This window comes from Sebastes umbrosus, chromosome 13 (assembly GCF_015220745.1).
Source record: "Sebastes umbrosus isolate fSebUmb1 chromosome 13, fSebUmb1.pri, whole genome shotgun sequence".
NCBI lineage: Eukaryota > Metazoa > Chordata > Actinopteri > Perciformes > Sebastidae > Sebastes > Sebastes umbrosus.
In genome coordinates, this window is record NC_051281.1 from 20913958 (window position 1) to 20932002 (window position 18045).

Below are 18045 nucleotides of genomic sequence, written 5' to 3' on the forward strand. Positions count from 1 at the left end.
CTACAAACACTGTTTTTTTGGGGGGGGTATGACAGCCTTGTTGTCAATGGCTCCTAAATGTCAAAAAGAGTTGTCATTTTGAAAAACAGCGTGCACACCGACATCCCCCCACAATGAAGATAATAAAGGCCTATAATAACTTATATCAATAATTCGACATTAAATGGACTTTTTACTTTGTGTCCCGCGCGTCGCAGAGAGAGAGAATCGACCCAAAAAATGCACACTGTCTACGCGTAAAACTCAACTAGTCGAGAGGGTCACACAGAAAAAAGTTGAAATGACTCCACTGAATGTTTAATGGCACTTACTCGAACAAGCCTGGACGCCTTTTTCGGAGAGTGATCGACCCGCATCTCGCTGCCAGAGAGCCGGTCCGCCGGTCCGGTGGTGGTGGTGGTGACACCCCTCCTCCTCCTCTTCCTCACTCCTCACCTCGACCATTTCCATCCAAGTTGTGACAACAAGCTTCCATTCCCCGACTAAGTGCAGTTTCAGCAAAGCTTCAAGGAAGTTGTTTCTTTTGTTCCAGTATTTTTTTTTTGGTTGCGTCAATGTTGCGAAAAGGAGGAGGAGGGGGGGTGGTGGAGAGAGAGAGAGAGAGAGGGAGAGGGAGAGAGAGAGAGAGGCGGAGCGGTGGATCCAGAGAGAGAGACCGAGAGAGAGAAAGAAAGAAAACACACACACATCTGAGCGCACCATATAGCCTATAGTTCGCACGCCTTGGCACATTAACGCACAGTAAAAACCCTTCATCCAAATCCGCGATCAACTCGTCTCCAGCAGCTCTCAGCTCACGTGTCTGTGTGCATCCTCTTCAGAGTGAAACAGACAGTAAAGGCTCCAGGTTTTGATAGGCTATCCAAGATCAGGCTACTATATACAGGTCGGTCGGTGCGCCCAGTGCGCGCCTACAGAGGAACGGATGAACTGAACACAACACAACACAGCCCACATCTCGGTGACTTGGATTTCTTTAACTAATCGTGTATACAGCTTGCTTTTTAATGGCGCTCAAAAGGTTTTCTTGTCTTGTTACTTCGTCGAGCCAGATCCTTATATATAAAAAAAACACAACACGAGAGCAGCCTATATACACGCCTTTCAAACTAGTTCCCGGACAGTGCAGGGCGGTAACGAGACGCGCAGTAACGCGTTACCACCATCAGCCAACAAAGAGTATAGGAAACTCACAATAATTCACCTTCCATTCATGTTTAAATTCAGCCTGGAATGAATTTGCGTAATTATCCCCCATCCCACTGGTTCCTTTTCTTCACTCGCTCTCAAAAAAGTTTACTCTCTCTCAGGTTTTTATCAAACAAAATGCGCGCAAAGACAATTTGGACATCACTGAATGGATTCCCTGCTTTTCTGGCGGTAAAGACAAGCAGGACCGGATAAAAGCAACGCAACAAGTATAGAGTATAACGAACGACGCTTTCTCTTTTTTTTATGCCCTCATGTTGTAGAAAGCACAAAATAAACCGGTGCTGCTCTTTGAGGTAATGAGCCCGTCACCGTTCTTGGAACCAATCGAGAGCCTTGAGACGGCTTACTATGCAGAAATAGGATCATGTTGGTTCATCGGATAAAAAGGTGAGCTCCCTGTTTCCGCGCGCCGCTGTTACAGTAGCGTTGCGTCAGGAAGTTGTTGGGTGTCAGTGAAGTCACCACCAGCGAGACGCCCTTCTCTCTCTCTCCATCCAGCTATATAGCAGCATATATATGCTTTTCACACACTGATCATTTCTATATGAAAGGAGAAAGCAGCTCAGCATGCCTTCAGCCACCTAAATGTCCTTGAGAAATAGATTTGACCTCACAGCGCCAGAGGGCTGTGACAAAAAATGTTTGCTATAAAAATAAAAAGGCTGCAGCTTTCAGTGAGGTTGCAGATGAATTAAACAACTATGAAAGGAAAAAAATGCATATCTAAGGAGTGTGTGGCAGCTTTATGATGACAACACAAGAGGATTTGTAAAAGGAGCTCATCAGAGATATTCCCTGGTGCACATATACACAGTATAGGCCTGTTCGTTTTCAGGCCCTGATGGCTTTAGACAACTCTTTAGAAGCTTTGTGAAATTTAACAGAAACATCAAAATATTTCAGGGAGATTCTGCAAAAGCAACCCCCACAGTAAGCCCATATATAACCTCACAGGCTGATTGTAAAGAAAGTGTGATTAAGCGTGGAGTTTGGAGCAATGGCACTTTATACCCGTGCGTAAAAGACACAAGTCTGGAAAGCTCTGGTTTTCAGTGTGTAGAAGTCTGATGAGAAACAATTTTGTAGGTTTGATTTTAATAGAGATCCTTTTTGTGTCATAAGAAATATATAACTTATGTAGCACACTTTTTCCATCTCCTTTTTCACAGTCTTTGTCCAACGAGCACTGCGCCACAAGGTGAGTTTCAACCTCAAGTTTTACGCACGTTCAGTGATTAATGCTCGTTTCCTATTTCTCCCTATAACAGCAGGTGCACACCAGATCATCTATAAGGACTGGGCAACGCATGCCTTTATTGTTCTTGCTGCACAGTGATAATAGCCTGCAGGCAAACAATAAAACAAAACATAAAAGGTAAAAAGAAAACCATATTTGTCCATTTCACACAAACCAAATATTGTAACTCCTTTGTTGTTGTTTTTTAAGACGTATTGGGCGTTTACAGAGCTCGTTTGCAGTATCTTATGAGACATCTATTCGGAAATTTCAATGACATATTTGCAGTATTTATAGAGCATGTGGACACTTATAATTTGAAGTTGATTATTGGATGACTATCCGGGTTGTGGATGGCCAATTAGCTTATAGAAAACGCATGGAATTACTCTTTTTTTTCCTCTGAGAAAACCAGAATCTTTAACTAAAAAATGGGACTTTTAATGATCACTGTTCGATATCTCCAAACCTATGGTAAAACAAATATTAAATTGTCATAAGCAGATTTTTCTGAACATGTTTGACAGAACTAGTGCACCCTTTAAAAAAACCCCGAAACAAAGTCAAAACCTGAAGCGGAAAAACCAGACTGACGAGTCCTAATGCATACACTTTAAATATGAATTACTCATATTGACTGTGTATATATAACTGATACCTTTAGCTACGTGCGCAAAGGAAAGTGATCAAGCCTAATTGCTGAGACGCTTGCAGCTCTCTCTCTGCGTGTGTGTGTGTGTGTGTGTGTTTTTGGGAGTGTCACGCTCACAGTTCTGCAGCACTATTTGAATATTTGCCCGATGTGTGGGCTGATGCACAGTCAGAATGCAAAGAAGAAACAGTAAACAGGCACAATAATCTGATGGGCTGCGGTTTCTACTTAAAGGTCATCGATGAAGAACAAGACTGCAACGAGAGCGCCAAAATAGTTGTGGAGAGATTTTTTTTTTTTGAAATATAATTTCTACTTTTAAATCTGTCCACCAACCGTTTTCTTCCACACACATGTTGTTCAAGAGAGTGCGTTCTCTCTTCATCTCTATGTCTTTCTGCTTAAACACTTTTTAAAACTGTTTTGAAAATATAAGATGAATGCGCGTAAAAGACCCCATTAAACTTTTCGTTTAACTCCGAGTTGCGCATGCAAGATCGCTGACCTCCCCTCTCTTAAAAAGCCTGTTAAGGAAAATGTGCCACATTGCTTTTGCAATCAATAGTTAATACCCTTTAATGCACATTTAGTACATTAAAACGTGCACTTGAAGTGATGGATTAATAAAATAAATGATGCCAAATATTGTAGTCACAGTCCGGAGTGTCCAAAAACAAAGATCCCACCTTCTGCGCTTTAAAGCAGTTGTTTACAAATGTTCTGGACTCGACTTAATCGATTATCTATCCACCTCTGAAACATTTTTTTTTAACACGAGCACAGAAGGAGAGCAGTACAGTTTAAAAACATCACACCTTTTGTATCACTTAGTTTAGATATTTAGAATATCAGGAGAGACTGAAAGGTCATATTGTGTGGGAGGAATCTATATGACTCAGAACGAAAAAAGTCAGTAGCCAGGTTGTGTGTGTTTGTGTGTGTGTGTGTGTAATTGTGCACATGACACACAGATAGAAATCTTCTCAACATTTATGCAACGTTTCAGACTGTAAAGAGGTTATTAATTATGTGGACATTTGAAAAAAAAGTGAATAAAATCAAATATTTTTCTTAAATAATCTGTTTAAGATGTACAATCAAAAAATAATGACTTTACATTTTAGTCCAAACTTATACGCATCTGTTCAGTCAAAGGTGATCTAAGTCCAAGTGAACCCACTGCCCTGCATGTGATGGCTTCAGAGTGACTGTGATTTTCTCACAAATTCAATTAGACATCTAGATCTCAGAAGATTTTGACAATTGCAGCACACCCTTCATGTGACAGCCATGCTTTTCACTTGTGTTATAGGTCTGAAAATGCACTGCACAGCATGCAAATATAATCAGTGTCACTCTGTCAATGGTATCCTTGTCAGCTGCGTGCGGACGCATCCGAGATCAATGATGTTCACTCAATTAACCTGATGGATAAAATGTCAGGGAGGTTATGGATGTGAGTGCGTGAAGCTCTTTTCTCTCTCAGAGTGAATATGTTTACGTCCCACGACTGTGTGGCGTCTACGGGCCCAGAGAGGAGACAGTGGGTGAGGCCTGTCCCTTGTAAAGCACCCTGTGTCCAGAGCAGAACTAGGTCAACAGAGACCGCTGGTTGGTGAGTTGGAACGATGCTGCTCTCTCACACACACAGGAAAGAAAAGGAGGGGGAAAAAAAAAAGCAGGAGAAGAAAATCCTTGCCTTCGATTGAGGGATAATTAGAGACTGTTTGACCTATTTGTCCCCTTAAATAAACCGTTGGCCATTTAGTTGGGAGTGGGTTGAGAGCACGTTGAGCCCTTCACTGGACCCCTCCAATTATGCTTTTTAATGGCAAATTGCCTGACGAGGTTCAAAGGTCTCCCCTTTCTCTTCCCTTCTTTTTCTCGGTCACAACTCACATTCAGATGCTCAGTGTGCAAAAGCAGTCAATTACACAGTCTTTGCCATAATATAAAGCAGGAGGGTGTGTTTAACGGTCCAGTTTCAGTAAAGATAGAATGACAAACTAGATTAAACTAGAGACCAGCTTGCGATTGGATCACACCAGCCGCGACGCCAAATCGAGCCAGGGGCGTAAAGTGGTGGGTCCAATGGCCGCTTCCCCTATTCTTACACCTCTAATTCCAGCGGCCTTTCTCGGACCGCACCCATCCTCGAACTCGACCTTCAGTTTGATCTGAACTACACACCTGTTAGGTTTCATGACTGCATCTTGCACAGTTGTGACGCTATCGCAGTGACAACATCTGCACACAAACAGACAGAAATATGACTAGAGACCATCTGTCACACAAGTCGCAACGCCAAATCGGACCAGTGGTGTAAATTGGGGGGGGGGCCAATGGCCGCTTCCTCACTTCCTACCCCACTGCTTCCGGCGCCGTAACCACACCCATCTTCAAACTCGGCCTTTATTTTGATCTCAACTGCACACCTGTAAGGTTTTGTGATGCCAAATCGGGCCAGGGGCGTAAATTGGGGGTACCAATGGCCCCTTCTCCCCCCTTGCACGGACCACGGTGATCTTCAAACTCGACCTTCGTTTTGATCTCAACTACACACCTGTAAAGTTTTCTGACTGCATCTTGCACAGTTGCGATGCTATCATGGTGACAAAACCAGACAGACAGAAATAAACACCTGGCTGACTCACACACAGACTTACGAAATGAAAACAATACCAGCGTCGCTGTCGCAACTGGTAAATAAACACCTGGCAAAGGACTCAAAACCGCTTCTGTGGTAGTTCCCACTACAGTAGGTGTCTCCAGGACCACATTTTGCCATGATGATGTAACTGAGGGCCATATCTAAAATCTTAATAGCAAAGCTTACATGCAGCCCTGTGTGGTGCTGCTAAAACAGAGGCCATGCAGCTCAGTTCCTTCATGTGGATGGAAGCGTCAGACATGTGTAATTGTAACACGGACGAAGACTGAATCCAAGCACAGATGCTGTGTTGTTGAGCTATAAGCGAATGAATCAATTACCATGACATACACTGCATAACTTGTTATCTTGTATCTAGTGCATGGTTATGTGACGTATGTAGAAGAACCTGACACAAGCTGACAGGAAGTCAAACATACGTAGACCCTCAATGCAACATGGCTGTATGCACAAAAGGTGTCCCATATTCACAGAGTGCTTATGGGCTGGTGTCCATAGGGACAGCTGCTCAGTCTGTCAGCACAATGGGAATCAACAGGTAACTTAGCGACCTGGGCCAAACACATTTTCCACAGAAAACCTCAACACAAAGGCTAATCACAACAGTATATGTTCCCTTTCTGTTGACCCACAAAGGCTCGCCATTACTCAGATGCATGCGAACCTAAACCTACCTGAAGAACCGGATAATGCGAGGTGACCGCGCTTCAAATTGAATCCGTTTCCTTTTTATTCCCAGTTAAGAGCTGGCGCCATTTGCATGAAGTACAGTAACCCGTGTGTGTGCGGGAGTGATAAAGGCGATGCAGAGAGAAAACACACGGAAGTGACCAAACACATCTAACTGTTGGAGGGCTTCAGCTGGTGCCTCATGAGTGAGGCCTATGACTAAGATCGGAAGAGAGTAGGAGTGTGCCTGTGCCAATGTTGCCATACCAATACTGCAGAGGGAAAAAAAACAAGGTTGGGAAGAGTGGATGGTGATTGGACCGAGCACGGATACACCAAATAAGACCAAAAATAGATGGTAGTGTAATTTACCCTGTAAACATTTTGATGAACACTTTGACCCCACAAGCAAAATCATACTCACGCATGTGTGTGAGAGTGTTCATACATTATGTACAGTACGTGCGTGAATGCATGTCTGTGGTTGTGAATTATTAACTTATTGTGTTCATCAGATAGTCTGCAGGATGTGCTGTATTTCGTTTTGAGTCAGGGATGGGATAGCATGCAAGCTTTTCTTCCAACAAAACGCAACACAAAGTGTAGGGACTTAAAGGGGAAGTAATCACTAAAGTCGCCTGCTTCCTCTTCTCTGTTCTAAGTATATCATTGTTGTTCACTTAGTTATGCTGCAGAAATTTCAACGGGAACACCCCCCTGAAGTCGGATTTCTGACTCGGAAAGCCGGACGGACCTCACCAACCCCGACCTCAAAATCCAAGATGGCTGCTCCGCTGCATCAACAGTAAAAAAAGCTGTAGTAATATACTATTTATAGCACTTATGCCTTATTTGTATCTTGTTAAATCAGTCGTGCACACAGTATTGTCCAACTTCTATCGGTGGACGTGTTAATCCATAGCGGAGTTATGCATTGTTATCAATTGCTAACAATAGCTAACAACGGCTAACCTGGCTGGAGCAAACCCCATTAAGTTTTCTGACTTGTTGTACTGTAACGCGGTCAACTCGGGTGTGATGTCATAGAGAGGTAAAGTCCCACCCCTTCTGGTGGACCACCATGGGACCTTATTTCGGAAAAAATTTGAACGGTAGTCAACGGCGAGAGACAAATAATTTTTTTAACGTGTTTGAATTGACACATATGATGTTTGCCAATTTAAAAGATAATTTTGCAAGTCAAGAAAGTCACAGTTTGTTGTGGGTTTCTCGTAGTATCATTTAGTTTTGTGTGAAACCACTCAGTGAACTACATCTCTCGTCTCGCACAATATACTGTACGTCACCAACGCTAGCTAGCTAGCTAGCTAGCTAGCTAGCTAACAAACTGAGACTTTCTTGACTTACAAAATTATCTTTTAAATTGGCAAACATCATATGTGTGATTCATGACGCAGTTCAAACAGGATAAAAACATTTTCTCTTGTTGTTGACTACCATATAGGGATGTGGCGGTGAGGAAATTTTCCCACTGGTTAATAAACTTGTGACGACACGGTGTTACAGATAATACCGGACATTTTACCGTGCTGTGCCGTGCACACTGGCTGGACTCTGTCCTCCGCACGGCGATTGCCTCATTAACGTTATGGTTCCCGTATAACTTTGGGTTTAATTTCGAAGTATTGCCAAATAGGCGCTTTTGCTTTTCGTTTTGACACCAAGTCCTCCACCATCGTCTTGTCTGTCAACTCTCTCTCGTCCCATGTGTTTGAAATCTGACTCCTACTGCTCTGTGCTGAGACTCCGTACGGAGCAGACACTTTCACTTTCAGATTGTAGCGTCTGTCGTCCGACTATGTATTGATAACATGCCGCTGATACGCCAAACTGGACTAAAGGGGTTTTATTTCTATAAAAAAACGCGAAACGACGGTGGGCAAGTAATGTAATCGGTGTATGCCTGATTACATACACCGATGTACACGGCGGTAACGAGATAAATGGAATGCATTACTGCACTGAAGCCAACTTTTTAAGTCGTAAGGAGTGACTTGATGAGGCTCTGAAAAAGCACAAGGCCACCAAATGTGTGTAGCCCCCATGCATCACATCTCTGCTGTTTCTTATTGATACGTGGCTATGAGTAATATCCCCGCCAAGAATAGATGCTGGTCAGAGTAAAAAAAAAAAAGAAAAAAAGAATTTCACAGCTTCATCTTCTCTGGTTATTTTATTTGATTATCCCTGACCAGATTTTTCCTCCATTGTGTGGACTCACACCCTCACATCACGACGAGCCCTCCCTCATTCCCTTCCTATCTCTCATCCCTGCTCCTCTCTGTCCCACACTACATGCCTCTCTATTTATACAGTTGAGTCAGTTTGCCACCGACAGCAGTGAGCGATAAGGAAGATTGAATCATCGCGTATTAGAAACACTGAGCTTTCATCTATCAATATACTGTCTTAAAAAGGAAACCCTGATCGTTGCTGGCAGTTCTTCAAAGTGTTTAAAAGATATGGCTGGCTACAAAAAAACAAGAGCATGATAATAACCTATCAAATAAATAGTTTTCACAAAGAAGGCATCGCTGTGTGCCAGGTGGAAAGTCCTCAGCATCGGCAGAGCCTCCAGAGAAGGAGAGGTGTATCACTCCAGCAGGATACTGGTCCATAGGTGTCTGGTTTCAGATGGCAGGCATGCTGGGAGCACAGTGTGGAGCACAGCACAGCCAAGTGGACAACAATGGAAACACGCAGAGACACAGGTGTCCCTACTAAGAACCCAATGTGTGTGAGAGTGTGTTTATTTGTCCATGTGTAAAATATGTTGTTGTGCATGATAGCATATGTTCATACCCTGTATGTACGCTACCGCAATACACGTGCTTGTATGTGTGTGGCATTACGGTAGTGTGTTTAATGTGTTTGTATTAGCTCACTGGTATTGATTCACTTGCACTCTCGCTGCACTTTAGCTGCACTCATGCATACTTCCCTCAGGACGGTAACACCTGCAAATGGAAATGAAGGGAGTATTCCCTAAAAGAGAGGCGCTGTGAAGACCGCAAGACAAGACGAGAAGCGAGTCGCGTGGAAGACAAAGAATGAAAATTCAGATCACAGCCATTGTCTCTCTCTCTCTCTCTCAGTGTCCATTCCCCTTCTCTTTATTTACAAGTCTCTCTCTCTCTTACTGTCTCCTTCTTGCTCTCTCCCTTTAACTCACTGGAGGATGCTAACCCATCAGGTCCCTTGGCTCCCCTCCATGGGATGATGTCATTTTAGATGACATCACCATGCAGTGTATGTGTGTTTGTGCTATGTGTGTGTGCACCCCTCCACTCCTCCTCCTCCTGCAGCCCTCCCTCTGTTTCTTTCCTCTGAGGGAAGGTGCTGTTTGACACACACCCGCTATATACCCAGACCATCAGCCAAACTGCCGTGCTAGCACAAGTACTCGCAGAGAGCAGGGCAAGGAGAATAGAGGGAGATGGACACGGGCTGCCAGGAAGGCAGAAACACTTTACAACAAAGAAAGAGGCGAGCTGGTCTTTAGAGCAGCCGTGGTGTGATGTGAGGGCAGAGAAAGGAGAGTGGAGGTGCGGCGAGGACTCTGAGGGGCAAGTTAGTTTAATTACACAACACTGCTGCTACCATAACACCACAAAGCCCAGGCATACACTGTCATTAAGATTAAAACTAGTGCACGGAGGAGTGCCACAGACAGTCTGAAGTCTCTTTGGCTCTATTGTTTGTTCTTAACACTGATATATTTAAGACTTCGCTGTCTGGTGCAACATTCTGATACACAAACGGGTTTAAAGGCATAATGAGATATTTTGAAAATACGCTTATTCGCTTTCCCGCTGAGAGTTAGTCCGGAAAATTGACACCTTTCAGCACATAATAGACCCAACTGTCTACCAGAGGATAGCGCGTTGGTGTCACGTTTTGCCTCGCGAGGCATGAATATCACACGTGTGTATGAAGATGCAGTACCAGCAGGGGGCAACAAAACCATTCACTTAGGTTTAGGCAACAAAACCACTCAATTAGGTTTAGGAAGAACATCATGGTTGGGATTAAAATAAGTATGTAAACTAAGTACAAGACATACGGAAATTACGTAACATAAGTACGGGAAACACGCCACAAACGTCACTAAAAACACATCACTAACGTAACTCAGGAAACAAAACACAGGTCTCGAACGTCCCGTGTTTGTTGGACCCATTCCCCTCCCGCCCACCATAAGCTGACTTTCTCACTTTTTATTCTACGTCATGTCAAGGCCTTTGCCTTGCGTGTTATTGAGTCATTCATACGTCTTCTCGTGCGACCAGGTTTGTGTGTGCCTTCCCAGACCTTTACAAATCACTATTATAAAAATGAACCCGTTTGATGACGTGACAACGCGATAGTTAAGGTTAGGTTTAGGCACAAAAAACACTTGGTAAGGTTTTGGGAAAGAGCCTGATTTGGGTTAAAATAACTACTTCGTTAAGGTTAGGGGGCCTTCACCTTTGTCGTCATGGTTACAGTGATAAACACGCGGCTAAGGCTATGGAACGATCACGGTCATGATTTTAAAAAGCAAATGTGGTCAAACAGTGGTCTACTGTGTTTATGTCTGATGTTTTGCTGACCCATACACCCACCCAGACCTCATCTCTACGCTGACCCATCGTAGTTCCCATGGCCGCTAGAGGGCTTTGTCACTTGAACGTAAACATATGTTGTATTGGGGCAATTGCTTAAAGGACTGACGCTGTCATTCTCCTTAGGAGGACAGTCTCGAATTACCTACCAGCATCTCTAAAACTCACTAATTTATATTTCTTCAAATAGAGCCCACTGGAAACTGTTTCACAATGAAAGGCATCACCACGGAGCAGCTCACCTTTCTGAGCTCTGCTATACACACATTAACAGGAAAGGACGTTGTTGTAATGATTCAGATTCTTTACAATACTGGTGACAAGCAATACTATCCAATTTTTTTTGCCATGACTAATTTAGCACAAAGATCTTCTCACTCACGTCTTTCATAGGAGTCTCAGTGCAGCAGAGGCACTCCCACACTGAAACACGCCTGGGCTTTATTGAGCACAGTTGGCACGGTCTGAGCCAATGATGTCATCCTGGTGAATGGGCCAGCAATACGGGGATCAGCAACTTTCTGAAATGAGAAACGGTGGGGAAAGACATCATGTGTAGTAGTAGATATTGGAGTCATTATAGTGGAAAGGTGAAGTTGCAGCATTTTTGGTGTGTTTTTCTTCCTCTTATTTCTCCATAGAGAGGACAATGGTGAGCTTCGGAGACTGTGTGCCCACAAAAGCTGGTCTCAAATTACACGTTGCAAGTCTCAAAATATTGAGGCATGGTTGGAGGTTTTCATGTGGCGGTGCTGAAGAGTTTTGATAAGTGGTTTTAGAGTCTGTCAGTGAAATCTGTTGTTTTCAGCCTGGGATTGTAACATAGTATGACGCAGATTATAACCATCAGTTTGAGGCAATAACAGACTCATTTTTAGAGGTGTGTGTGTGTGTGTGTGTGTGCTGAGGTGGGGCTATCATTATCAGGTCTATAACTAGATTGTGAGGTCCGGGGCTTGGGTCATGGTGTTCACCCGTCTGTCCCATGAGTACAGGCCAGGGCCCCCGTCACCTCCACCTGCTCCAGCCTCCAGAGGGGACCAGGGTTAAATTTAGACCAACAAGGAAGCTCGTCTGTGGGCACGAAGCGGGATAGAGATCCTCCAGATTGTTGGAAAACTGGGCTTTGAGCCAAGCATAGAGGGAGGGTATTGACTGCAAACAATATCCCCTTCAAAACCTCAAGTGTACCATTTTTTAAATATCTACATAACATGTATTTACTTTTTAGTCATGCTAGCTAGTCGGTCCACCACTTTGGTCCAGACTGAAATATCTCAACAGCTATTGGATTGATTGTCATGAAATTCCCCAGAGGATACATCCCAATGACTTTGGTAATACCCTGACTTTCCCTCTAGCGCCACCTGCAGGTCAAACATTTCACTCACCCTGTGAAATATGTCAACATCTTCTTAAAGGATTGCGATGAACTGAATTTTGCTCACAATGATGTTAACATATTTGGTCCAACTATTGGATGGACTGCCACGAAATTTGATTCCCACCTTCATGTCCCTCAGGATAAATTGTAAATACTTCCAAAAAGATTAACATCCAGATCCGTCTCAGCTGCACATTGTTTTTATTGCTAATTATAATTATGTCAACATGCTAAAGTACGAACCATAGACTGTATATATGAAGTGGGAGTAGTCACCGTGACGTCACCCGTTGGTTTGTGGACTGTAGTTTTGGAGCCTCGAGTTCGGCATTTTTGCCGTCGCATCTTGGTTTTTGGCAGTCGCCATCTTGGTTTCTGGCCGCCGCCATCTTGGTTCTTTGCAACCAGAAGTAACACAAGAGGGTGGAGCTAAGCAAAACAAATGTTTAGTAAGACACTTTTTGGAGACCCAAACGTTACAATCAACTTTCATGAACTGAAAACACACTGTGAAAGGGTTAAAGTTATAAAACGAAAATGCAGACCACTTCAGAGACCGGACAACACCGTGGTAGTGACCTGTCAATCACAAGGTAGCCACGCCCTGAAGCATACACAGCTTTATGGTCTATTTTACTCTAAATGGGACCATAATTTACTGAAGGCGGCAGTAGCTCAATCCATGTGGACTTGGCTTGGGAACCGCAAGGTCACCGGTTCAAGTCCCCGCATGGACAAAGTATGGAGTGTGGACTTGTAGCTGGAGAGGTGCCAGTTTGCCTCCTGGGCACTACCGAGGTGCCCTTGAGCAAGAACCAACCCCCCACACAGCTCCCTGCACGCTGTATAGTACTGTAGCTGTCCATTGCTCCTAATATATAGGACAGGTTAAATACAGATGCTAAATTACACTGTGTGCTGTGCTATGTATAATGCGTGACAATAAAAGTTGATATACATTTACATTTTACATCATGCTGTATTGATGAAGACTTGAAAATAGCAATTGAGACCATAAACTCATGTTTACAATGCTTACTGAGGTAATAAATCAAGTGAGAAGTAGGTTCATTTTCTCATAGACTTCTATACAATCAGGCTTCTTTTTGCAACCAGAGGAGTCGCCCCCTGGTGGCTGTTAGAGAGAATGCAAGATTAAGGCACTTCCACATTGGCTTCACTTTTCAGACCCAAAGGTTGCTCACTGGTAAGAACACGGCAACACATGGTAAACATTAACACGTTGACATTATCATTGTGAACCTGTTAGCATGGTGACATTAGCATGTAGCTCAAAGCACCGCTGTATAGTCTCACAGAGTCACTAGCATGGCTGCAGACACTTAGCCATGTTATAACATGGTCTAATTCCCATAGACAAATCAGAATGAGAAGAAAAATATTTTACGCAAAGTAGGACTGACTGAGAAAAACAGGATTATATGTCTCACTTGAAGACCAGGTGAGGTTGGACATTTTTTTTGCCGCTTTGAGGGGGCAAGGAATCCACCCAGAGTGAGACGTGGACCCTGGCCAAACGCTCACACTCTCTCTCTCACTCTGTTTCTCTGCACTTCTCAAAATAAAGACTCGTAGTGTGAACACATGCACGCACACACACACACACACACACACACACACACACACACACACACTAAGACACACGTGCACAGGCGCATGTGCACTCCTGCCTTGCACGCACCTGTTGTCCTATATGGAACATGCAGCACTCCCTTGAACAGGAGGTCGAACACTAAGAATTTCCACCTGTGCGTGGGATGTGTGTGTGTGTGTGTGTGTGTATGTGTGTGTGTGTAAGTGACAGATAAAGAGGGAGACAGTAAAAAAGGGAGGAGAGCGGCAGTGGTGTTTTATTAAGGGATGACTTGAATGAATTTCCTCCTTTTAAAAACGCACCCTCTTTAACTCCCTCCTCTGCCCTTCAGCCGCTCTTTGTCCACCCTTCGAAACCCCCCCCCCCCCCTCCTCCCTCCTCCCTACACCCTGTGGGCCCAAATGTCGCCCTAACATTGACATGTTTTGGGTCATTTCATCTGATGGGATCTCCTGGGAGGAATTAGCATGTGCAAAAGAAAAGTCCATAGTTTTAAAAGCTCAGTGTTTCCAATTTGCCGCCACATGCTTCAAATTAGCCACGTATTTACTAAGGTCAGGCACTGGGCACAGAGCCCGTGGGGGAGCCTGTGTAGTACGGGTTAGAGAGAGAGAGAGAGAGAGAGAGAGAGAGAGAGAGAGAGAAAGAGAGAGAGAAGCAAGTTAGTTTAATTGCAATCCACTGTTGCCATCATAATACCACAAAAGTTTTAGTTCAGCCTATCTAAACGAATGCACAGAAGCATAACCATTTCAACAAACCGTCATCTGAGCAACGTAGAAGTTCAATATAAACAGATAATATAGTCATTTGAATATTTAGACATACATAAAACCTGATCAGAGAAGACAACAGCCTCTTCCTAAACACACACATGGCTCTTTTCAGAGGGAAGGTCCTGTTTTTTTCTGCCAGTTCTTTTATTTTCACTCACAGAGGGACTCTATATATAAGCAGAAAATTAACACAGTGGTTTACAATACTATTTTGGGGTGTTTTAAAGTCAATAGGATTACATTTAGAGTCTGATGTAAAGTAGCTTTTTTTTTTTTCCTGGCATGACAGAATATGAGAAGCTGCGGCCTGGCTTCTGTCAGAAACCTGAAGGTTTACGAGCTTATTATTAGGCATTTTTAGTTCTGGAGACTTGCTTTATTTGTTCTGAGGCCAAATGACATCCTTATCGCATCTGTTGTGCGCTTGTCTTGTTTATATCACGACTCAGTCTTGGGTGAGGCTCCTGGAGTGGGTGCAATGTGTCTGTGTGTGAGCAGAAGCGTGTGTGTGTGAGAGTGAGTGTGCAGCCAAGCCTAAAAGCATTTAAGCGGGAATGGGAGAGGGTCTGGAATCCTGGGATGACATCATTATCCATGATGTCATTTCTGCAGGGTGACTTTGGCACATGTGATCGTTGTGGGTGAGGTCACACTTTCACTTCTAACTCACTGTAATTGACAATGAAACAGCGGGTCACCGCTGCAGATTGAGCCATGTCAAATTTAGCAGCCAATTAGGTAGTCACAAATAACCGTTTTAAATTTAATTGGATCATTTAATTTTGTCGTCAAAAACACAGGATTCATTTTTGTAAAACCCTTTGTCTCAGTCCTTGAAATAATTGAACAAGATCTGGATTTGATTGTAGTGTGTTGTTATTGATTATATCATAAAGACTGTATTGATGTGATGATTTATCATGTGCTCTGTGTGCTTCATACGGCTTGTGCACAGTTATTGTATGTAAGTGAGGTCAACATCTTCTCCATATGTGCACTCATAAAAAGAAAGAGTTTCAAAATTCTTATACTAGCTTGCCAATTGTTACTATGAGCTTTACAGAATGGCAATCATTTTCAGAACCAAAATAATTTGTCACTTTTATATGTGAAGTAGAAGAAAAAACATCACACTCAACCACAGGCAAAAAAAAGAAAGCTGGTGTGCTGCAACGAAATGGTACGAATACTAGGGCTGTGTATTGGCAAGAATCTGGCGATGCGATATGTATCATGATACAGGGGTAACGATTCAATATATTGCAGTATATTACAATACTGTAAACAAGGCAATACATTGCAATTTAAAATTTTATTTTAGGAGAACTGTCATAGAATAAAGACCACATCAGAAATACACCATTTTAGAGTAGGCAAAAACAACAAATGTATACTGCCCCAACAAATGTATACTGCCCCAAACTTCATGTGATTATCATAAAGTGGGCATGTCTGTAAAGGGGAGACTCGTGGGTACCTATAGCATCCATTTTCATTCACATTTCTTGAGGTCAGAGGTCAAGGGACCTCTTTGAAAATCGCCATGCCAGTTTTTCTCGCCAAAATTTTGCGTAACTTTGGAGCGTTATTTAGCCTTCTTCAAGGAAGTATGACTTGGCTGGTACCAATGGATTCATTAGATTTTCTAGTTTCATATGATGCCAGTAACTTCACTAGCTTTTTAATATCAAAATTTAGCACAGGGGAAAAATGGACGTTTGCCCTCCTCAGTGGGCAACAGTCTTTCAATTTCATGGTATAGTCTTTTTAACTTTTCACAACAATGAACGTCACCTATATATGTGGAAAGGAACTGTAATCAGTGCATCTTTTTTTTTTATCATTTTCGCTTATTGAAAGCTAAAAGAAGCGGACCAATATTTCACAAAAAGACATTTCTGATGTTATAAAAATGATCTTATTATTACTTTATATATGTCATTTAAAAAATATCAATCTTTTGAGTCCTAACATGAATAATGGCTGACCCCGCACTTTGACCTCCTGATAAAGATGCCAAGTCAAGCATACATTTCTCCTAAGAAAACAAAAACTAACTGACAGATCATCTGTCTATTTGAGATGAATATATAGGTAAAAAATATTTATATTATTTTGGTGTACTTGTTCATAATGTAGAGTTGTTCCAAAGCACTCGGAGAGTCAAGTCAATATTATTTTAAAACCCCAAATCACAAAGGGCTTTATAGTCTTTGCAGAATATGACACCCTCTATTCTTAAGGGTTCTCTATATGGAATTCAGAGCATATCGTATTGCCTCCCCACGGCTCTCAACATGGCGACGACTGAGTCGGCGGCTCACAGCTAACGGTGCTATCAGTGCAAACAACAGCAACAGTGCTGACCAAGATAACACCTGAGGGGGAACCAGAGGGTGGAATCTACACTTCCATGACGGCGCCGTCTGTCGGGATGGCGTTATCAGCTGTAACCACTGTATGAGCACGGAACAGAGTGGCGGTCGTGAGCTAGCCAGTTGGGCACACTCACATGCACTAAAATGCACTAAAAGGCTTGCACGGGCGGCCCGGCTATGTCAACAAAGCACAGAGAAGAAATGATTACAACACACACAGAGGGAGAGTGACTTCATTCTCTGCTCAGGTAGACATTACTTCTCTATATCTTTACATAGCAAATAGTTGTTTGCTGCTGTATTAATGCTCTGGATATCGAATTTAGCACCTTTAAACTCTCGATTCGGATAAGAAAAAACTCCCCAAAAAACCCTTTAACAGTAGGGTTAGCTGTCCATCTCAAGCCTGTTTAGGATGCAATAAGCACCAGGTGTAGCTCCTTTATGCTCCCTTATATACACCAGGCAAATCCTCAGGCTGTAAAAGACGCTGTTCCTCATCCCTTGGGCATGTGGCGAGAGTTCATTTAAGCTACTTTTAATGCATTGAAGATACCCTCTGTCTGAGATGGTTAAATTCCCAACCCCTGGTCACAGGAGGGAACCTCAAGAAGAGCAACCGAGTAAGGATCCCTCTCTCAGGACAGACGGACAGACATGCATCAGATGTCATATGTACAGAGTGGAGAAAAATACCAAATTACACAATGGAGAGGCAGAATGTTACATCATGTGTGTATGAAGAATAAGATGTTGAACAACTGCTTATCACTAAACAATTTAGATTTAGATTGTATTCACTCGGCTAATTCTCTTATTCAAAATG

General features: G+C 43.0%; 2 long non-coding RNA genes across 2 annotated transcripts in view; one reads left to right on the forward strand and one right to left on the reverse strand.

The window, feature by feature from the left end:
* Window positions 1–16285, forward strand: LOC119500816. The gene is made up of 4 exons (XR_005209688.1): window positions 1–11; window positions 5025–5038; window positions 9711–9715; window positions 16035–16285. It is a non-coding gene; the product is annotated as an uncharacterized LOC119500816 (long non-coding RNA).
* Window positions 11436–18045, reverse strand: part of LOC119500815 — a 16620-nt gene continuing 10010 nt past the window's right edge. The window contains exon 4 of the long non-coding RNA XR_005209687.1: window positions 11436–11587. This is a non-coding gene — a long non-coding RNA (uncharacterized LOC119500815). The remainder of the gene's footprint in view (window positions 11588–18045) is intronic.